Source organism: Urocampus carinirostris, chromosome 2, assembly GCF_059441175.1.
Source record: "Urocampus carinirostris isolate Australia breed hairy pipefish chromosome 2, RoL_Ucar_1.0, whole genome shotgun sequence".
Classification (NCBI taxonomy): Eukaryota; Metazoa; Chordata; class Actinopteri; order Syngnathiformes; family Syngnathidae; genus Urocampus; species Urocampus carinirostris.
The window spans coordinates 53,111,625-53,132,362 of NC_142350.1; the positions used below are offsets into that span (position 1 = coordinate 53,111,625).

Below are 20,738 nucleotides of genomic sequence, written 5' to 3' on the forward strand. Positions count from 1 at the left end.
GTTCTGTTTTTATTTGTGTACCTACAGTTGTTATTTTGTTACAGTCGTATACTCTCAGTCGATAAGGACGTCACTTCCAAGTAAGTTTTATGAATTCTCTGCGGGGGTGTTTTATCCCCATTAATCGAGATAACCCAGGGATTACTGTAATGGTCAAGCAGGACTTTAAAAAGGGTATCACCTAATTGCCAGAACAGTTTGAATAAAAATAGTTACCATAACAACATCTTCCGAAGAACAACTTGTCTTTCTTGGAAAAGAAAAAGTACTCTTCCACAATTAGCGTTTCCTTCATCCGTGCAGCAGTAATTGCTTCACACGCTGAGTCGGCAGTTTGGGACAACAATTCATTCGGAGCTCGTCTTTGTTGTCATTTACCGAACAGACTGGTGTTTTTGCGACTCCCCCCGGCTCCCAGGAAAAAGACGAATACTCCAAAAGCGCCCCGCCGTCTAATTTACACACCGCTGCCGTCTTGTTTCCTTTTTTTTGAAACTACGCACCAATTAGAAGAAAAAGAAGTCAGCAAATATTGTTTGTGACACGTAAAACGGACGCTAGCGAGCTAGCTCTCGACGGGGACGCGGGCACCTGTCAAGGTTTGTTCCGACGTTAGAGGGTTCCATTTTTCACCGGGCTGTCCTGATTGTCTCTTTGTGTAAATTAATTAGCTAACTTCCACCTAGACTGAGTTGAAAATAAGGCAATGATGAATCAACAACTTTAATTTTACTTTTCTGCCAAGCAAGCATAATCTAAAGTTATACGTCTTGTAATGCTTAGTGGAAAATTGTGATGGTTGTTAACTCGGAGCAGGGGTGGGAACCTATTTAGAGTCGCAGGCCTGCATTGGGTTGAAAAGAGGCAAATCCAAGAGACAACATCCAATTTTTTCATTTGTTAATTAATAAACATGCACAAACCCACATGTTACTTGTCTTAATAGTTGTTTTTTAAAATAGATTAGTTTCATTCAGTTTAGAAACACTCAAAATGAAAGAGGAATAATAAATTAGGTCCCCGTTTTAAGCACTAACTTTGATTCATAGTTAAAGAGTATTATGGTAGTATTATTTTGTGGTGTATTTTTGTAGTATCTGGATTTTTAGTGTACTTCATATTTCACAGTTTTTTTAGTTTTTCTGTAGTCATATTTTGTAGTATTTCTGCATTATTTTTGTAAATGGTAAATAGTGTCACGAGGGCATGGTGGCGTGGAAGGGGACCGGACCAGAACGGAGGCAGGAGGCATGAAGGGAGAACTCAAATGCGTTGACGATCCATAAGTTTTATTTTACAAAATAAAAGTCGCCCAATACTCCGGGGCAAAACAGAACAACACAGAGTTCCTTCGGCACGAACTCAACAGGACAAGGCATAACAGACTAAAACAGGACAAGGCATAACAGACTAAAACAGGACAAGGCATAACAGACCGGGATTGTGTATAATGAGTATTAATGAACCCGCAACCGCAGAGCCCACCATGCAGCCTTAAATACAGACCCACCATTAGTGGAACTGCTTTCAGCTGTTGCCCAGGGGGCGGTGCAGACTGGTCACCAAGGCGACCGTGACAAATAGTCTTTTTTTGGTCAAGAACACAAAAATTAATTGGTGTGATACAATCCATCCATTATCTGCACCGCTTATCCTCAGTAGGATCGCGGGGGTGCTGGAGCCCAGCCCAGCTATCCTCGGGCAGTGGGCAGGGAACACCCTGAACTGGTTGCCAGCCACATAAAGACAGACAAATCACTCGCTCATTCACACCCAGGGCCAATTTGGACCGGCCAATTAACCTGACATGCATGTTTTTGGAATGTGGGAGGAAAACCGGAGTGCCCGCAAGAAACCCACGCAAGTACGGGGGAGAAAATGCAAACTACACCCTAACCCTAACCCTAACCCTCAGAACGAAACAGATAGGCGCAGTGGAAAATAAAGCACAAGTTCTCTTTGAACTCAGTTGGGCATTGCTAAAAATCTTTTAAATAAGAGAAAATATTTAACTTTTTTAAGGGCACCTCCAATGACGCACCCGCTCTTAAAATCATAATAACATTTTTACCATCTGCTACAGAAGAATTTCTTATTGTAAGGATGTTCTTAGATACTATAAAATACATTAACACTAGGGCTGCAACTAACGATGAATTTTGTTGAGGCGGCAGTAGCTCAGGGGGTAAAGCGCTCATCTTGGGATCAAGAGGTCGCAGGGTTGATTCCTGGCTCCTCCGTGTAATATTTTGAAGTGTCCTTGGGCAAGACACTAAATCCCTAATGCCCCCTTGCATGACTGACGCTGCTGTTGGTGACTGAATGGGAAAAGTGTGAAGCACATTGTGAAGTGCTTTGGGTGATCTTCATTGACTTGAAAAAAGATATATAATCATCATTATAATCGATGAATCGGTTGATTTTTTGGGGATTAATCAAATCGGATTCCTAATTTCCCTCCTATTTATCCAAATATTGATGTTTTGGACGGATAGACGATATTGCACAAAACAAAATATTCTATGATATAAAACAATAAAAATAATTATAAGTGTTTGTCAATTAACTTGGATGATAAAAGAATGAATAGAAATGTATTCTATACACCTATTAATATGTAAGATACTCTTTTCTGACCACCTTATCCACATATCATGTTAAATTTGGACTCATACTTAACAAAAAAGAAAAAGCAATACATTTCAATTTGTGTAGACTTTTTTATCCACAGAAAAAAGAAATAACCAAAAATGTAAACAAACCCACTTTTCAAAATGTTGTCAAGAAATTTGTGTTTAGGGGTTAAATTTTGTAATACGATAAACATTGCCAATATGAAAATGATATATGCTGAAAAATTTGCCCCTAGGGTAGAGTTAAACATGTCATTCTGATTATTTTTCTTCTTACTTTATTTATTTTGTACTTATTTTCTGTTTTTATCTGTATTTCTGTCCATTCCCTTGAAAAATGTTCATTTTGTGAGAAGATGAAAGTCAAACAGTACAAAGTTGAAACATTTATGTCAATTTTGTTTGTAAATGATGCAATGTTCAAAATGTAGTACGGACGCTGCCCTACTTATGAACGACCGTTCATACTGTAAGTTGCTTCAGTGCTATATTTTGTATGTTTATGGTTTATATATGTATGTTCAAGGCTTGTCTAAGTAACCTCTATTGTTTTGTACTACAAATTAAACAATTAAGAAAATAATATGCTCTATAGAAATAATTAAAGTGAAGTTTAACTTACTTGTGGAAGATGGGCTTCAAGAGTTAGGCGACTTCCTCCTCCGTGGTAGAAAGTGGGCAAAAAATAGCGATCCAACCATTTTCTCAACCGCATCAAGCTTTCTTATTTCACTTTAATTTCAAAAGAAACGGCTTACCTCTTCTTTAAACTTTACACCAATCGAATGAATGGATGCATGAGATATTAAACAATAAAAACATCAAAGTTTTTAGTGTGCTAGAGATACATTAGTATGTTTACACACAAACTAAGAAGTAGAAACTGGTTTTCTTCTTCGGGGTGGATGCTGGGTGACTTCTCACAGCGTCATGGGGCGGAAAGAAGCGCTACAGTAATGTCCTGTACTCATAAAAAGGTGCACACAATACAAAATCTAACTTACAGCAATATTCCGATATTTTTCGGCTTTTCTACTGTTTTTCGTAAGTCGAATGGTCGTAAGTAGGGGAACGTCTGCATATAAAAAGTTCAACATAGTTTTTTCTTAAAAACTGTTTTGGCACCGTCTGCCAGATTAGAGCGGTACTACAATTCCCCCCGTCACAATGAAACGATGTGCACTCTAATTTGCATTGATTTAACATTCTTGGTGGCTCATAAATCAACAACACAACAAATCTATGATTTAATTACTTGCCAACACTTTTAATCATCGATTTTGTCTGATTTTGTCTATTTATTGTTGCAACACTAATGAACACAAATAAAATTATGCTTATAATAATACATTTATACTGCTAATAGGGTAAGCATTTCTTTTCCATAGTGTACTGCCACTGACTCAAATGTTTGGCATGGAAACTCCTGCAATCCTTATCGCAAAAATCTCTCCGCTTAGAATTTAAAGAAGATTTAGGGATTAGTCAGACTAAGTAAACCTTTGTGGACCTTCACCGGATTCGAATGCTCAGGAAAAGGATGTTCCAAGAAGAAAAAAATCAAGCTGTGGCGCCCTTAGAATAAACTGGCATGCGTCTGCAGGTGCCTGGCAGGTAAAGCCGCACATCTGGACGCTTCCTGCAGCTGAGCAGCAGGAGTAGAAAAGTTCATGAAGATGGTTTGGCATACGGAGGGAAGAAAATATAAGCAGGATTAAAAAAAAAATAGTATCATCAATATTTAGGTTCTCCACAAGAGCACACACTAAAAGAATTGTATCGTTATCGAACAAACAGGGGTGAACATTAAAATGTAGTTATCTAAATAGACGTATGGTAAATCAGAGTGGGATAAATTATGTAAACCTGTTTAGGGTTCTTTTACAAAAGAAAACCTAAACTGTCTTAAATTTATTATTATTACAGTGTAATTTCTCTCATTTTACCATTCCTTTCTAAAAAAAAAAAAAGACACGCTACAATCATACCAGACCTTAATAAATACATACCAATAACTAATTTGACGAAACTTGAGTACACTCTTTTCTTCAAATTAGGAAAAAAATCTGACATCTGCTGTATTAAATACATTTGCCAATTTTAAGTAAGATTTTTCTTATTTTACTCGCAAAGCAAGCTTAAAAAGTTGGAAATTTAAAAATAAATACGCAAATAATAAAATGAAATTAATTTTAATGGTCCATAATATAGTTTAAAATATATTAAATCATCTATAAAGTAAATTAAAACATCACAATTATACACTAATTCTTTTATCCCCTTAGCAGATTTTTTGTGTGCATATTTTAAGTGTAATATTCTTAATCTTAAAATAGTTTAACTTGGGACAATGTTCAGTATACAGTATACAATAATATATAAATATCTAAAATATAAATATAAATATGAAAAGTAATATAATCATTTGTAAGGATGGATTGATTTTCCCCTTCAGTAGAAATGTTTGCTTATCTTAAAATCTTTTACATGGGGGAAATAAACAGTATTATAGAATAACACAAAACAAAATATTAAACATAAATAAAGGTGTTTGGTGCTTCTTTGCGCATACGTCTGCCGCCAGGGGATTTCCCATAATGCATCATTCCGGAAAAAAAAAATGGTGTAAGAATATTTTGTATTTTGTAAGGGAAAATACGACAGTTTGCATGGAGCCGTGGAGGTTGACAGGTATGTAAACTCTTAAACTTTTTTGAGAATGGGCACAAATTCATTTTACCACGCTTTTTTTTTACTGTAAGACTAAGAAAACATTTTTAAACACCATTAAAAACAGGTTATATTTGGACTCTTTTGAAAACAATTCGAATAAAAACATGTTACTTTCAAGAACAATAATCTTCATGTTTCATACCGAGCTCATTAGACTGTGCCGTCGGAACTAAGGTTGGAAAAAAGTGAGGGAAATGAAGGTCGCGTTTCCTGTTGTTCTCCTTTTGGCTTTGAAAGGATGGGGAAGGGTGCGAGTCGGTGCTGATTGGTCCTCGCCTCATTAAGATGGAGGGTAGGGGTGCGCACACCGCTGTTATATTGATTGAGTCCAAACCAGCGCATCCCAGGCATTTGCTTTTGCAATTTCGCTTAGTGTATTTAATTATGTTCATAAAGCGAGCTCAGGCTAGCATTCAGCATTCTGTTTGCGACGACCGAGAAAGAAGATGGGAGCTAGGAGGTGAAATTTCAGCACTAATTGGGTTCTTGAGTACCGTATTTTCTGGACTATAGGTCGCTCCGGAGTAGAGAGTAAGATCTTCGGCCCCGTTTTGTTATGTTTGGAGGATCTGGTTAAGATATAATTACTTTACTCAATTCATGATTTGGATAAAGACAATTCTTACAAAACAATCAGTTTAACGACAAATCCAAAGACATTTTTATCCTCTGTGTTGGTGTAAAACATGCGCGGCTTCCTCCCTCCACCACCCTCACGTCAGACGTCCTTTCCGCTTCTTGCCAATAGCTTAAAAGCTTTACAACCTTTCTTTCTGCTTTTTGGGCAAATATTTCACTATTTGCAGCTTGTAATCTGCAGAGTATGATTTTCTTTACGATGCCATTTTGTTCAGTTTTACTGCAACTTTCCTTCGCTGCACGGCGCCGAAATGCGCACTTTGGCGTCAAACCATTCATTTTGGTACTGCACTTGAAGTGAACACTTGTTTTGAGGAACTCGGCCTCAAATAAACCCCAAACTGCGTAGTTCAGCGGAAATGCACAGTTTGGCGCTGAAGTATGCATGACTGAAGTAAAGCTTCGCATTTACTTTGGCTGAAAATTAAAGCTTCAGGGTTATTTGGGGCTCGGTTATCAAATCAAGTCACCTCTACTCCGGAGTATAAGTCGCATCAGGCAAAAATCGTGTAATTAATAAAACATTTGGTCTGGTCTGTTTTAGACATGATTTAGCCCAAAAATAGACATCTAAAATTTAGGATGTGTTAAGCCGATTCAAAATGGACCAAATTTAGTCCAATAGGTGTCATTGTTGTAGTTACTAAAACTACTTTGGTCCAAATTTAGAATAAAGAGTTATCTATTCAACATCCACATTATTTTTAATTTTCATTTTTTGACAAATAAGGATGTCTTTTTGATGGAAGCAAGGGGTCTTTTTGAAGTCTTTCTAAACAGTTTGTGCTGGGTGAGTTAAATTTAATTTAGTTCAGTCTAGACATGATTTAGTCCAAAATCAAAAATGGACTGTGTTAGTCCATCCTAAAAGGAACAAACTTAGTCCAAAATTAGTCTTTGTTGTATTGTCTTTGTTTAATTCTGTCCAAATTTAGACCCACTAAGTAGATTTCTTTCAAATTTTACATTTTAACAAACGAAAGCCTTCTTTGGACTGAACCTAAGCGCCTTTGAAACATTTTTTCATCGTCTTTTCATCCAGTTTGTGCTAGGTGAGTAAGCTGCAGTTTTGTCATCTAGAAGCGATTGTTGTGCTGTCATTTTTCCATCACATTAAAGAAACAAAACATCAGAAAAAAAGCCCGACACTTTCTTAGAGTTTTGCAGAGTCATTTTTTCCCCCTCGCATTGCTGCTCCCAACGTGCTGCCTCACAGCAGTCAACAGCCGTTTGCTTTTGTGGAATATTACATTTTGGGCGGCGTAATTGCACAGATGCTCTGCGGCAGGACTCGACAGCCCACAAATACGCAGCGTTCATTAGCTACATGGGGAGTGACAAACGAAGGAACGCGATGCTTTAATCCGAGATTTTTATTTGGACAATACTCTTGGACCGTTGTGTGCAACTCATAGTTTATTGTTTGATGTATTTTTTTCTATCAGCCGGCATGTGTTCATGACGTCCTCTCATTCAATTTTTACGACAATAAATAAGAGAGTGAGAGAAAAATAAGGCCCACTGGCATTTACCAAGCTTCTGCAAGCCTGCCAAAAATTTGATACACAAACTGCTTCTATTTTGACATTGTTTGCAGACACAGAACAGCCATTCTCACTCTTATTGTTTGTGAAGAGTGGAGAATTCTAACCAGTTACTTAAGTGTCCCCTCTCCTGTTATAAATCGTATTTAAAAAAAGGTGTGTGATTTTAAAGTGGTTAAGTCAAGTCAAGTCTCATTTATTTGTAAAGCCCTTAATCACAAAAATGTATCAAAAGACTGCACAGGATTACAATTACACCATTACCTGATCTTAAACCAACATGCGTGCAAGGAAAAACTCAAAACCTCAGCGTAAGGAAAAAGGAAAACTTGAGAAGAGGCCTCACATGTGGTAATCCCCCTTCCAGGATGACCAGGGTGGAATAGATTTAGCATTGGGTAACAGTACACAAACATAGTGAACATCATCTCGAAACAGTCCTTCTACCTCATATCACCACCAGCCAGGCAGTCGGAAAAAGACAGGAAATAATAAAATATGAGGTGTGCATCAATCATAAGCTATTGAATAGAGGTGGGTCTTAAGTCGAAATTTAAAAACTTCCACAGAGGTTGCAGATCTATATATGTATAACAAAAAATTCGAGAAATTCTTGCTTCGTTGTTCGAACAAAAATCGGAGTTTGAACGCTGGGGTGGATGTTTCACAACACATATTTTTACTCCTTTTAATTTTCTCAGGTTCAATTGCACCTCCAATACACTAGGGGGCGTCCAAGATTAAACAAATGTGTACCAAATGGGCCGAGTTACAGAATTTCACCAAACCGATGAAGCTGCAGCCACCAGAGTCGTCATGACTTTAATGACACTGTCATTAACTACTTCCGGAAAGTGCTAAAAAGAAGGCAGAAGCAAGTGTCTTTAGATAGATATTTTAAGAGAAAAGAACACCATGTAGCCAATCATCCGTAGCAAAGAGATTTGAACGTGTGAGCACCCCTCAGACAGAAGAGCTCCCCAAAGTTTTTATGGAAGGGGACTCTCCTTCCAAACAATAATTTTCCTTCCTCCTCCATCCCTCTCACCGTCCATCTGCGCCTTCTGCTGACCACCACAAAGGTAAAAAATCCTATTCGTAATTCTTTTCTTTATTCTTCTTTTTTATTTTTACACGTTCATGTTAGCGTAATCTTTCATAATCTTTCATTCCGTATGAAAGATTACGCTAACGCGAACGTACGATTAGCCTGGGTTACATTTATGTTATTTGTGTCTTAAAGGTAAACATAGGTAAACATTCAGGGTGTTGGAACGGATATGTTCGAAAAAATCGCTTTTCGAACAGGGTTCTGGAACGGATTATGGTCGAGAACCGAGGTTCCACTCTATATATATATATATATATATATATATATATATATATATATAAATATATAAATAATATAAAACAAACCACAAAAACACTCCAAAATATTATTTTTGGCGGGTAAAAAAACATTTTTTGCGCTTGCATTTTGCCCATTTTGGTCAATCACAGTTTGCAGGTATACTCTTTGCTTTGTGACAATTTAGTGTAACTTGGAAAGAAAGTCTCAGTTTGTATTCAGTTCAAGTTCGACCAAAATAAAAAAACAACACAAACGAGGTGCAAATGATGTTTGACCTAGCAATAATTAACATGCGCCGCCTCATACATATTTACGAGGTGTTTACTTAAAGGTGCAATCAGCGAATTTATCGTTTGATGGAATACAAATGATGGTGAAATACAGTGTATGCTAGTTTGTTGCTGGTGGCTACTAAATGTGTTTTATTTATTCTGACATAGTATTTTGCTACTTTCTTTCCTAACACAATTGCATTTTAGTACTAGCTCATCATTATGTTTTTTATTGTTAATTTAAAAATGTTTTACTATACAATAATTCATTCTTGGTCATTATTGTACCTTTTAAATACTGTATATATATTTTTCATAAAAGTAAAAAAAAATAAAAAGGGATGAAATCTATGAAAAGCTATACAGTATAATATGGGGAAAGATAAATTCTGATGCTGAAAATGAATTACATAAACATTATTTATATGAAATGATAACATTTATAGAAATACACTCAACGATGAATGGCATTTTCCATTGTAAAAAAAAGAATTACAAATATTTACTACAAAATCACATGTTTATCCAGTTGCAGATATTTTCCCTTATTTTAAGCATACTTTTAGTGTTTTTTAAGATGTTCAAGCTTGTTTTTTTTAAATAATTTTTGTTTGAAAGAAACCAAAATAGGTCCAAACAAGTGATGTACTGCCCTTTTTCGGTGCAAGCTTTGTTTCCTTCTCGTTTGTTGACTCTGGGACTATGTTTACTTAGTCCGCCATGACATTCACTGAGCTCACTCAGTGGGTGTGGCATAGTGTGGTGCTTGCAAACTCTGAATCGCGTTTATTGGCTTGTGCTGTTATTAAAACTTGCCTCTGATTGGTCACTACCAAACCTTGAAAAAAAACGCAGTGCTTTGCGGTTTCACAACAGCACTACGTTCAAACTTCTGACTTCAACTTCGGACTGCCGCCCCCCTACCCCTCCACTACTGCCCCCTACCTTGTATGCTATTTGGTAAAGTCGTTTGTCCGTTAGGGTAAATTACAGCATTTGTTTTCTGTTTTGGCGTTCTTCCACAAGTCCCTTGACCTGGTCCTGAGCTGACTTGTTTTGTTGATGTTCCAATATCCCGTTGTTTACTGTTATTCAATAAGTCTTTTCAACACATCCATTTTTTTTTTGTTACACCGTTACCTTGTGTTGAGTCATTTTTTTGCTCCAGCGCACTCAGCCTCCCATTTTTTTTGCTTTGTTATTTCTGCAAAACGTCATTTCAAACCACGTAAAACCCTAGGCATAGTGAGCTGGAACAGTATTGAGGAAGTTTTTTTCTCAGAGAAATCATGGGAACATTTTTATTGCGTATAATTACCAAAATTACTATAAAAGGTACAAAATATAAAAATCCTGAAGAAATGTACTCAGCCAATTTCTTTTTAAAAGTGAAAAAGATTTTTTCATTTGGCTACACTGATATGCTATATTGTGAAAGTCACTTGGGCAAAATTTGACTAATTTATATTAATTAAACAATTGAAAAATGACTTGGGATGTTGTTAAAGGAAGAGGTATAATACGATAACCATGAAATCAAAACTTGTTATTATCAAGAAATACGAAGATGATATATGCATTCCTTGCTAAGGAATATGTTCGTAACCAATCCACGGTTATGACAATCATCCACCCACTGACTCCACTGTACCAGCACAAGTCACGTCACACGAAAGGTTGATACAATGTGATTTTTCCTTTACATGTATGTTTGTTTATGATTGGGTTTGATCATACGCACTTATATTACACCTCTGATGTTTATCAGTTTGTAGTTTGTTATCTTAATGTTTTTATTTGGGTTCGGAACTAATCACCATAGGTTTCTATCCCCACTTAAAAATGGATTAATGCTGTATCTTGAGGGTTGACTGTATTAGGAAAAATGAGTTTCAACATGATCCATGGAAATTAATTAGCTGTAATTAGAAGGTTGAAACTAAACCTACTGCAACCATAACCGAACTGTAATAGTAATTATTATATTTTAACCACAAGAGGTAGCCTCCACTTTAACCCTCTTAGACAATCACATTTCTAATTTAATTACCATGGATGTCAGAGCGCCCCTACAGGGCTATCGCCGGGTCGCCAGCCGGGAAGATCCTGTCTTGGGCCAGAAGAACATCAGACGCGACAGATGGTTCATAAATCATGAAGTAACGTGCCACAGGAAGCCTTTTCTCCTCCGGAGAGCGAGCAGGTGGGCACAGCGCAACTTTGAGCTGAAGCAGGCGGGAAGTACGCGATGGTGCCATGGCGCTCGCTGCCGCTTTATATTTCATTATCTGTCGCATGTTTAGGTCAAAGCTTCTGTCACTGTGCGTTAAATTTGCAGCCGTCACTTGAGGAACATCTCAAAGAATACTATTTTTTTATTGGATTTACTTTAGGTTTAGGAGAGCTACAGGTTGGTTACTGATTAACCCAAACAATCTATCATCAGTGCTGTCAAACATTGAACATCAAATTTTAGAATGTATAAAGATAATTTACTGATTTTAAGAGTGCCATTTTTAAGTAGAAAATGGTACTTCAGTGCAATATCCTGGTTAAGTGTTATGTTCCAGTTATCTGTCTGTCGGTCTGTCCGTCTACTGAAGCCACGTCACCCAAGTGGGAGGTGGCTTGAGTTAATACCACATTCACGTTCACCAAACATTCATCCACCTTCACTTTTCTGAACCTGACAATAAACATTAAGCCCACAGCACAACAAGAGGTGGGTATCTGTGCTCTGCAACCTTCATCAGCAGAGAGGCCCTACAGCATATACTGGTTTATCCCCTCCGCATCATCAGCTCCATAACAGTCAATCTTGACTATCCTTTGCCATTCAAATCTATCTCTTGTACACACTCTTGCATCCATTTCATTAACTGATCTCACATCCAGAGCACGTTTCACCCTATCCATCCAACTGTCTTTGGGCCTTTCTCTCATTCTATTTCCCTCCACATCTGCATTACATACTATTGTAGTCAAACTGCATTTATCCATTCATTACATATTTTCAAGCCATCTCAAAACATTTTCATTAACCCTCTCAGCAGGCTCTCTCACCACACTAGTTCCTCTCCTTAATTCCCCATTCCTTAACCTATCCAGTCGTGTCACTCCACAAATATTACGCAAACATCTCATTTAAAATACATTTAACCTATTATGCTCATTTAATTTCAAAAACCCACGCCTCTGAGCCATACATCAGTGTTGGTACCACCTCACGTTCCTACAATTCCAGTTATGTGCAGTGTTTATTTTAGATAGTGACTGGATTCTAAAACAGCAGAAGAAGTATTTTATTGCAGAAGTTTACCATTCTTTATTTCCTACAGTTAAACTTTTTTTTTCGCATTGTACTTTTTACTTTATTTACTCTTGTCTTTATTTCCATAATTTTTTGCAGATAGAATATATTTCAGTTGTTTATTTGACCCCTTAAAAGAACATGTTGACTTGTCACAGTTTTAAGTGCAATATCCCACTTGTGTATAGTTTTAATTTTAGATATGAATACTTTATATTAGAGGTAAAAACTTTATAATTTTCTCTTTCTTAATCTTTTTTATTTTATTTGTTGTATTTGGTCTTGCTGCTCCGGGTACCCAAAGCGACCAAAATTCCTTATGTGTTTAGATTGTTGAAAACATTTGGGTTCTCGCTCAAAGCATTGAGTCACAGCATTGTCCGTTTGTGATTTGAAGAAAAGATTATGCTTCATTTTTTCATTAAACTCATGTTTTTAGCATTGTTTTCCAACTGATATGGCTCCCAATGTTATTAGCATTGTGCTTCCAGATGAATAAGACTCACAGATACTCTCTACTCTTTAGTCAGTGAGGGATACCAACGCCAAGGTCCCCACTGGCAGAAAGTGGAGTCCAAGCCAAGGTCGATAAATGGGCAGAGTCCAGGCAGGAGGAGCGTGGCTGGGGTTGGGAGAAGCGCCACGGTCGTGGTCCAAAGCTAACCACAGGGAGAGGAAAGAGATGGTGGCAGAGGTGTCAATAATTGAAGAAGAGAGCTACAACATCAAGTTAGTGTCACAGAGCCGACAAGGAAGCTGGACAACTTAAGAGGGAGTTGTCAACCGGAAAATCAGCTGGCCCGACCTGTGGAAAATACCACAGGCAAGAATAAGTAAGCAACGTATGACACACTCCCCTGTACAAGCAACCTTCACTCGTGGTTCCGGACTGAGGAATTCTGTGCACCCTGCAATACCAACACATCTTGTCTGGGTTCAAGATCGCACTTTGCCAGGGCCGCTACAGGTGGCGACATGGTCAAGTCCTGGGGAAACTGGCTGAGATGTTGGAGGAGTATAGAAGGGGTAGCAAGAACCACATCAGCTTTGTAAAGTAAGGGGGAACAGAAAGGTGCTAGGTTGAGAGAGACACCAAGGCTCTTCTCCCCCGATGAGGAGTGGAAAACGAGAGTTGATCTCAAAAGACAGCTTCAGTTCCCAACAGAGATCACAATAACATCTCTCTGCCCTGACATTGTGGTGTGGTCCACCTCATCAAACGCACAGTGCCATCACAATGGGAAATTAAGGCTGCCTATGAGCGCAAGAAAGCCTAGTACAGTGGAACCTCGGTTTTCGAACGCCTCTCAGTTCGGACAAATCGGTGTTCGACCCAAAATTTCGAGAAATTCTTCTTCGCTGTTCGTTCAAAAAATCGGAGTTCGAACGCCGGTACGTTAGGGTGCGATGCTGAGCGGCGTACGGGTGTTTTAGCCCCTAATTATGCCCCCGAAGAAGGTCGGTGCAAGCAGGACAGGTGAAAAAAGACAAGTTGTTCGCACAACTATTGCCTTTAAGAAAGACATTATAGCTAAATATGAAAGAGGTGTACGAATATCCGATCTTGTTAGTGAATACAGCATGGCTAAATCTACTATCAGTACGATAGTAAAGAATAAGGAGGCTACCCGGAGCAATCCGGCTTCAACGCCGCTAAACAGAGACACGAAAGCCGGGGGGAATCGGAGAGGAGGCGGACTTGCTAACACGAGATGGTGTATCCCTGGATTTTCACAAAGAAAAGTTTTCCATCTGGCGCAGGGATGTCAAACTTTTGGACTGGCGTGACGTCATCCACTCCGCTACAAGCACCCCTAGGGCATCATGTTCATCTGTTAATAATCTATCTATCTATCTATCTATCTATCTATCTATCTATCTATCTATCTATCTATCTATCTATCTATCTATCTATCTATCTATCTATCTATCTATCTATCTATCTATCTATCTATCTATCTATCTATCTATCTAAAATCGAGTTATGCGGGTAAGGAAGTTAGCGCTATAAGCAAGCAACTGCCGCAAGTTTTGGAAGAGGTTGAACAACTTTTGATGACTTTTCTCTCCCCACCATCCACCTCAAAGGTAAGAAATCCTATTCAAAATCCTTTTTTTATTTTTACACGTTTGTGTTAGCGTAATCTTTCGTACGGAAGATTACGATAACGCAAACGTACGATTAGCCTCAGTTAGCTTTGTTTACGTAAAACGTTCAGGGTGTTTGAATGGAGCTCCCTTTCCAATGAAGCGCTAGTCACTTTTTGTGGGGACCCGGGTGCCAAATGACGTGTAAACGACCTGATTTTTTTATTTTTACACGTTCATGTTAACGCAAAAGTAAAATTAGCCTGGGTTAGCTTCATGTTTATGTTCAAGGTAAACATTCAGGGTGTTGGAACGGATTAAAACGATTTTACATTACTTTTAATGGGAAAAAACGATTTCGGTGATCGTACAAATCAGTTTTCAAACAGTGTTCCGGAGCGGATTATAGTCGGGAACCGAGGTTCCACTGTACTCGGAGCTAGCTGCCGAGTACTGACTACCCGGTGGAGGTCGGCTGCCGGGCTACATGCCACGCGCCTCCTTAACGATGCAGGAGTGACAGGGGCGAAATTGAAAAGGGAAATAAAAGACCTGGCAGAGAAGGGTGAGAATGGCACCTTTTGTCTTTGGCTGAGAAGGAAGGACAGGAACTGGGGAAAGACTACCTAAACCCCGAAAACAGCCACAGGGGAGGGAACATCTATCAGCTGCAGGGGTGCGAAGGGAGACGTCTCTGTCACTGCTCCGCCACCAGGAGACGTTCTAGTGATTTAAGGAGCAAAATGTTGATGATTGGTGGTTCATACCTGATGACCATGCAGCTGAGCCATGGGCACCTGAGGAGGTGCGACAGCCAGCGCTGCCAAGCAGGAAAGACCAACTACTTCTACTTTAATTTTCACTTGGCTGGTAGAGGTAGTTTATTTGTGTTTTAAAATAAAAGATTATACAACTTTATTCTGAGTTTATTTGTTGTTTTTGTAGAGTTTTTTTTCCGCAAACTGCTTTTGTGTTACATGAACACATATGTTGGACAACATAATGTAGTTATTTGTAACTTTGTACGCAAATCGTTTGTGTGTGTCAGAGATAGTGGGATACACGTGGCCACATGGAATGCCTCCTTAATTCTCGATATAAGTATCGACACCTTGGATTTTAATAATTTTCCATTTCAAGCATTTCCATGCCGAACAAGGTTTAAATTTAAAATTACATCAGTGTCTCATCTTCCTTTTCAGCGATGTCTGTCGATGGGGAGATGTGCATCCTCAAATTTAAGTCCTCGGGCAGTAGTTCGTTTGTGATTTAACATTTGTAACATACCAGATATCATTCTATTTTTATGTAAATTGCATACTCTAGGGCTATACAAATAAACATGACTTGACATGACTTTAATACTATTTTTTCAGTAACTTATATGATATAAACATTGATGACACCATTGTATTGAATATTGTTAAAATATTGTGTCTTTTAGGATCGGGAGAGGATCGTTTTGCAATATTTTCACCTCTACACGTTGACAAGGACAGCTCAGATAAAAACTATGTGCCATCAATCGAATTGCAGTATTTAAATACCCATAAACTACTATGGCATGTTTATATGACAGTGTAACATTGAGTTAATCCGCCTGCTATACAGAATGGGAGGTGCATTAAAAATATCAAAAGGTCATTGATGAGCTTCCTGGCAAAAGTACAAGAAAAATGCCATTAGAAAAAAGGTACATTAAACAAGTACATTGTATCACCCCAGGAAAAGAAAAAAAACATCAATGAGACTGCAGCTTATTTGGATAACCTTCTGTAAACAATTTTTAAAAAAACATTAAATACAATTGTCAGAACCAGAACCGACGGTAGACCCAGACTCGTAGCGTTTTTACACAAACTTTATTTTACGGGACGGACGGGATCGATACCATATACAGGATACACGAGCCGATACCGGACAGGGCAGGACAGACGGGATCGATACTGGATACGAAAGTAAGATACCGGACAGGACAGACGGGATCGATACCGGATATTGGTTACACGAGCAGGATACCGGACAGGACAAGACAGACAGAATCGATACCGTATACTGGAGCAAGATACCGGACAGGACCGGACAGATGGGATCAATACCGGATACTGGAGAGTGGAAAAAGATACCGAAAAAGGACGGGACAGGCGGGATCGATACCAGATACTGGAGACTGGAGCAATATACCGGACAGGACGAGACAGGCGGGATCGATACCGGATACTGGATACACGAGCAGGATACCGGACAAATTCAAAATACTAGTCTTACAAGTGCAGAGGTTCGTTGAAGGACTGACAAGGAGTAAATGAGAGCACTGAGTTTGAATAGAAGCCAATCAGGCAACGAGCAGCAGCTGGCACCAAATGGGCGGCCCCAAGTGAGGGCAATGGGCAACCGTGACATTCATATTGTTTGTTATCGTGGTCTGTTAAGATTGACAAATGTTGCAATGATAAATTTCTGGTCAAGTAATTTAGTATTAGGGCATTGAAAGACACACCTGCGTTGAAAGAGCACTGAGTTTGAATAGAAGCCAATCAGGCAACGAGCAGCAGCTGGCACCAAATGGGCGGCCCCAAGTGAGGGCAATGGGCAACCGTGACATTCATATTGTTTGTTATCGTGGTCTGTTGAGATTGACAAATGTTGCAATGATAAATTTCTGGTCAAGTAATTTAGTATTAGGGCATTGAAAGACACACCTGCGTGTTGACCCCAATTAAGAGTTTTTTCTGAATCCAACAAAAATATTAATAAAATATAAATGTACTCGTTACTTTGGAATTAGATCCCAGGTAAACTGGAAACTGGGTTAATGTTTATTTATGCAACGCAGCAGCTTGAAATGCTTTGAGACATTTTTGTGATTAAGGGCTATATAAATAAATGTGACTTGACTTTACTTGAAACAACTTGTCAGTTCCCTGATGGTCCTATTGTCATGATTGCCAATTTGAAGACACCTGGGGCAATCGTTCGGCGCGAAGGAGCGCGCTCTTTGATTGGCTGGCACTCTCCTCTTAAGCTGTCAGCGCCCAGAGGAGAGTGTCAGACCGTACTTGTGTCTCTCTGTGTGTTTTGCCAGATTCCAGTACCAAAGACGTTTCCTGTTTGATTCCTGCCTGCCTTCGATGTCGAACCTGTTTCTGCCCCACGCTTACGACCTGCTCTCCTGCCCTGGCTATCGACCTGCCCGCCAAGCCGTATCGATTCTGCCTACCTGTCACGGAACTGCCATTCCGTCCAACCCTGCTAGCGACCGACAATCATCGGCTTCCTAAGCAAGCTCTGTCAGCTCAATCCAATAAAGATTCCTTTAAAACAATTGGGTCCGAGATTCCATTCTGGTTCCTGACACCTATGCTCCATCGATGTCATTTCCACAGTGATTCTGCCAGAAGGTAATTGGACGAAGATTTAGCAAACAAACCTGCGCCTATAACGACGGACGAAACAAAATAATTAATAGCCATATACAAACACTTAAATAAATCAGGAATTAAGTTTTTGCACTTTCCACCAAACGTAAAATTGCTTACAAATTTGAAAACCGTTGTGAACTTGGTACCTGAAAACCCAATTGTTAAATATAATGCTTTTTAAAATCTAAATTCTGCATCAGAGTAAAGGCTTTCCAATGTATTAGTAGCCAAAAGTATGGTCGCTAAAACCGTGTTTCTCTTAAAAAAAAAAAAAAATCAAACTTGTCCAAACATAAATCACTCACTTTCTCAAGGAATAAATGAGTACTGAATGTGTAACAGATATCATGTACTCACTTCAATAATGGAGGGAATACCGGGAGTCATGTGTGATGAGATTAGGCTAGCGTGCCTGGGAACATCCCGACAAGGTTAGGCAAACACGGCTAGCCAGGTAAATAGAGGAAAAGGCTACTGTTTGCTCTCTGGACTCTTTGTAGTTAGTTGTTCTTCGTTCTGATTTGTAGGACTTGTTTCCGGTCGCACTATACGATTAATTGACAACTAGCGTATAAATATATCAGAATGTACCTTTAACCGCATTTGTGCAATGATTGATTAGCCCAAAAATATTGCTCGCCACAATCTCAAAATACTGGATTCAACGGGACTCAAACCCAGGACACGCTGGTGAGAGCGTGACATTTTAGCCACTAGACCAGCAGTAATATAGATGACATATGAAAAGGCATTCCATTTTCTGTCATTATCACGCTATTTTTATTCATAATACCAGTGATGAATGTTAGAGAATGAAGAAAACAAAGTGTTCACGGAAGATAAAAACGCAAAAAAGCATCACGATGGAAACAACTCTTTGGTGTCTCTGATGATGAATCAGTCTTTGGAAGACATTAAATAAAAACATGGTAAATGTTATGCTGCTATTGTGTGTATTTTCAACATAGCCAAACTTACAATGTTTAGTTTGAGCTGAGAAAAAAAGTGAATTCCATGCTGATGATGACAAGTGTTCGCTATACACAAATAAATAAAGTACAAATATAAATTATAGGCTAATTCTATCAATACATTTGAAATATTTTTTTTTATTTATTTAAAGATACAATAATGTTGAGAACTCCCCGTGTGGAGTTTGCATGTTCTCCCCGTGCTTAATTGGGTTTCCTCTAAGCACTCCGGTTTCATCCTACATCCCAATAACATACACGTCAGGTTAATTGGCCAAATTGTCCCTAAGTGTAAATGAGGGAGCGAGTGAGTTGTCTGTGTCTGTTTGCCTTGCGATTGGCTGGCAACCAGTTCAGAGTGTCCCCTGCCCACTGCCTGAAGATGGCCGGGATGGGCTCCAGTGGCCCCACGACCCTACTGAGGATAAGTGGTGCAGATAATGGATGGATGTTGATGATTTTTCACAACAGTTAAATTTCCTAAAAAATCGCAATGATCCTCATACGTCACCTGTGAGCTATTTTCAGAACCAGTCGCTGGCTCTTAGGGAGCTACCTGGTGCCTACGAGCACCACATTGGTTGCCCCAGTGCTACATGAATGATATTTTGCATTTTTGAAAATTTGTCTCCTCCCTGCAATCATTTTTCCCAGCCCCCTCTCTCGACACATTGACCGTCAACGTCCTTTCTCGTCATCTCGAGTAAACAAAGACATAAAACTCAGGTCCAAGATTGTCCCGTCCTCTCACGTAGTGTCCCCTCTTGTCCCTTCGTGGCCCTCGTTTGTCGTTGTCTCCGCCCGGCCTCTACTCGTTGCGCTTGTACATCTCCTGTTCTTTCAAGGGTCGAATAAAACTGTCAAAAAAGGAAATCTATGATTTATAGAAGAGGGTTGCAGGAAGAAACAATGTTATTGTGAATCACAAACCAGAAAGGTAATTTCTACAAAAAAACACGGAAAGGAAGTACTTTAACGGTGGTTAATACATTAAAATATAAAATTGTAATCACATCATATACACCATGTTTAGTTCTGTCTACTGTTTTACGTCTAACATAGGATTTTATCAAGATATATGTGTCCTCATTTGCTATTACTTTGAGCTTTTTGTCGATTGAGATTATAGATAAACAAAACTGATTTAACTTCAGTTTATGTATTCTATATTATTTCATACTACTGTTGATGACAGAAATGACAATATTATTTATTAAATGACGTAAGACTATTATCATTTTTTTATATATTTTAAACAAGAATCCCAAAATAGTAGCGTAAATTCTGGACTACAAGCCGCTTCTTTTTTCCCAAACTTTCAACCCTGCGGCTTATTCAGTGATGCGGCCAATTTATGTCTTTTTCTAACGGCCGCCAGCGGCGCTCGAGTACAAAAGGTAAGATTTAGACTTCTAAACTTGTGAACAAATTATATTAGCGTAGACGTATCCTCATCATGCAAATTGCAAAAAAAAAAGGCGCATGACGCAACTTTCAAGCTGAACGCAATTGAGCAGTCCGATATAGAAGGAAACAGAGCGAACGCACGTAAACTTTACTTTGCGAGCGTCATGCTAACGTGATTTTGGATGAGGGAGCGTGGGACGACGTCTACATGACAAAGCCTCTTTCCCACACTGAAGGAAGACAACTTTGATGACGTCATTTATATGTAGGAAGATGAAGACGGTTTAGCGTGCTTACTACTAGCACGGTATATTATTTCAACAGAGCTGTGTACTGAGTTGCGAGCGTGTTGCTAGTAGCGTTTTGCT

At 38.8% G+C, this 20,738-nt stretch overlaps 1 long non-coding RNA gene across 1 annotated transcript; it reads left to right on the forward strand.

Moving 5' to 3' along the window:
* Positions 1-333: 333 nt before the first annotated feature.
* LOC148372491 (uncharacterized) lies at positions 334-17,895 on the forward strand. The gene is made up of 2 exons (XR_015849542.1): positions 334-599; positions 17,656-17,895. It is a non-coding gene; the product is annotated as an uncharacterized LOC148372491 (long non-coding RNA).
* The last annotated feature ends 2,843 nt before the right edge of the window (positions 17,896-20,738 follow it).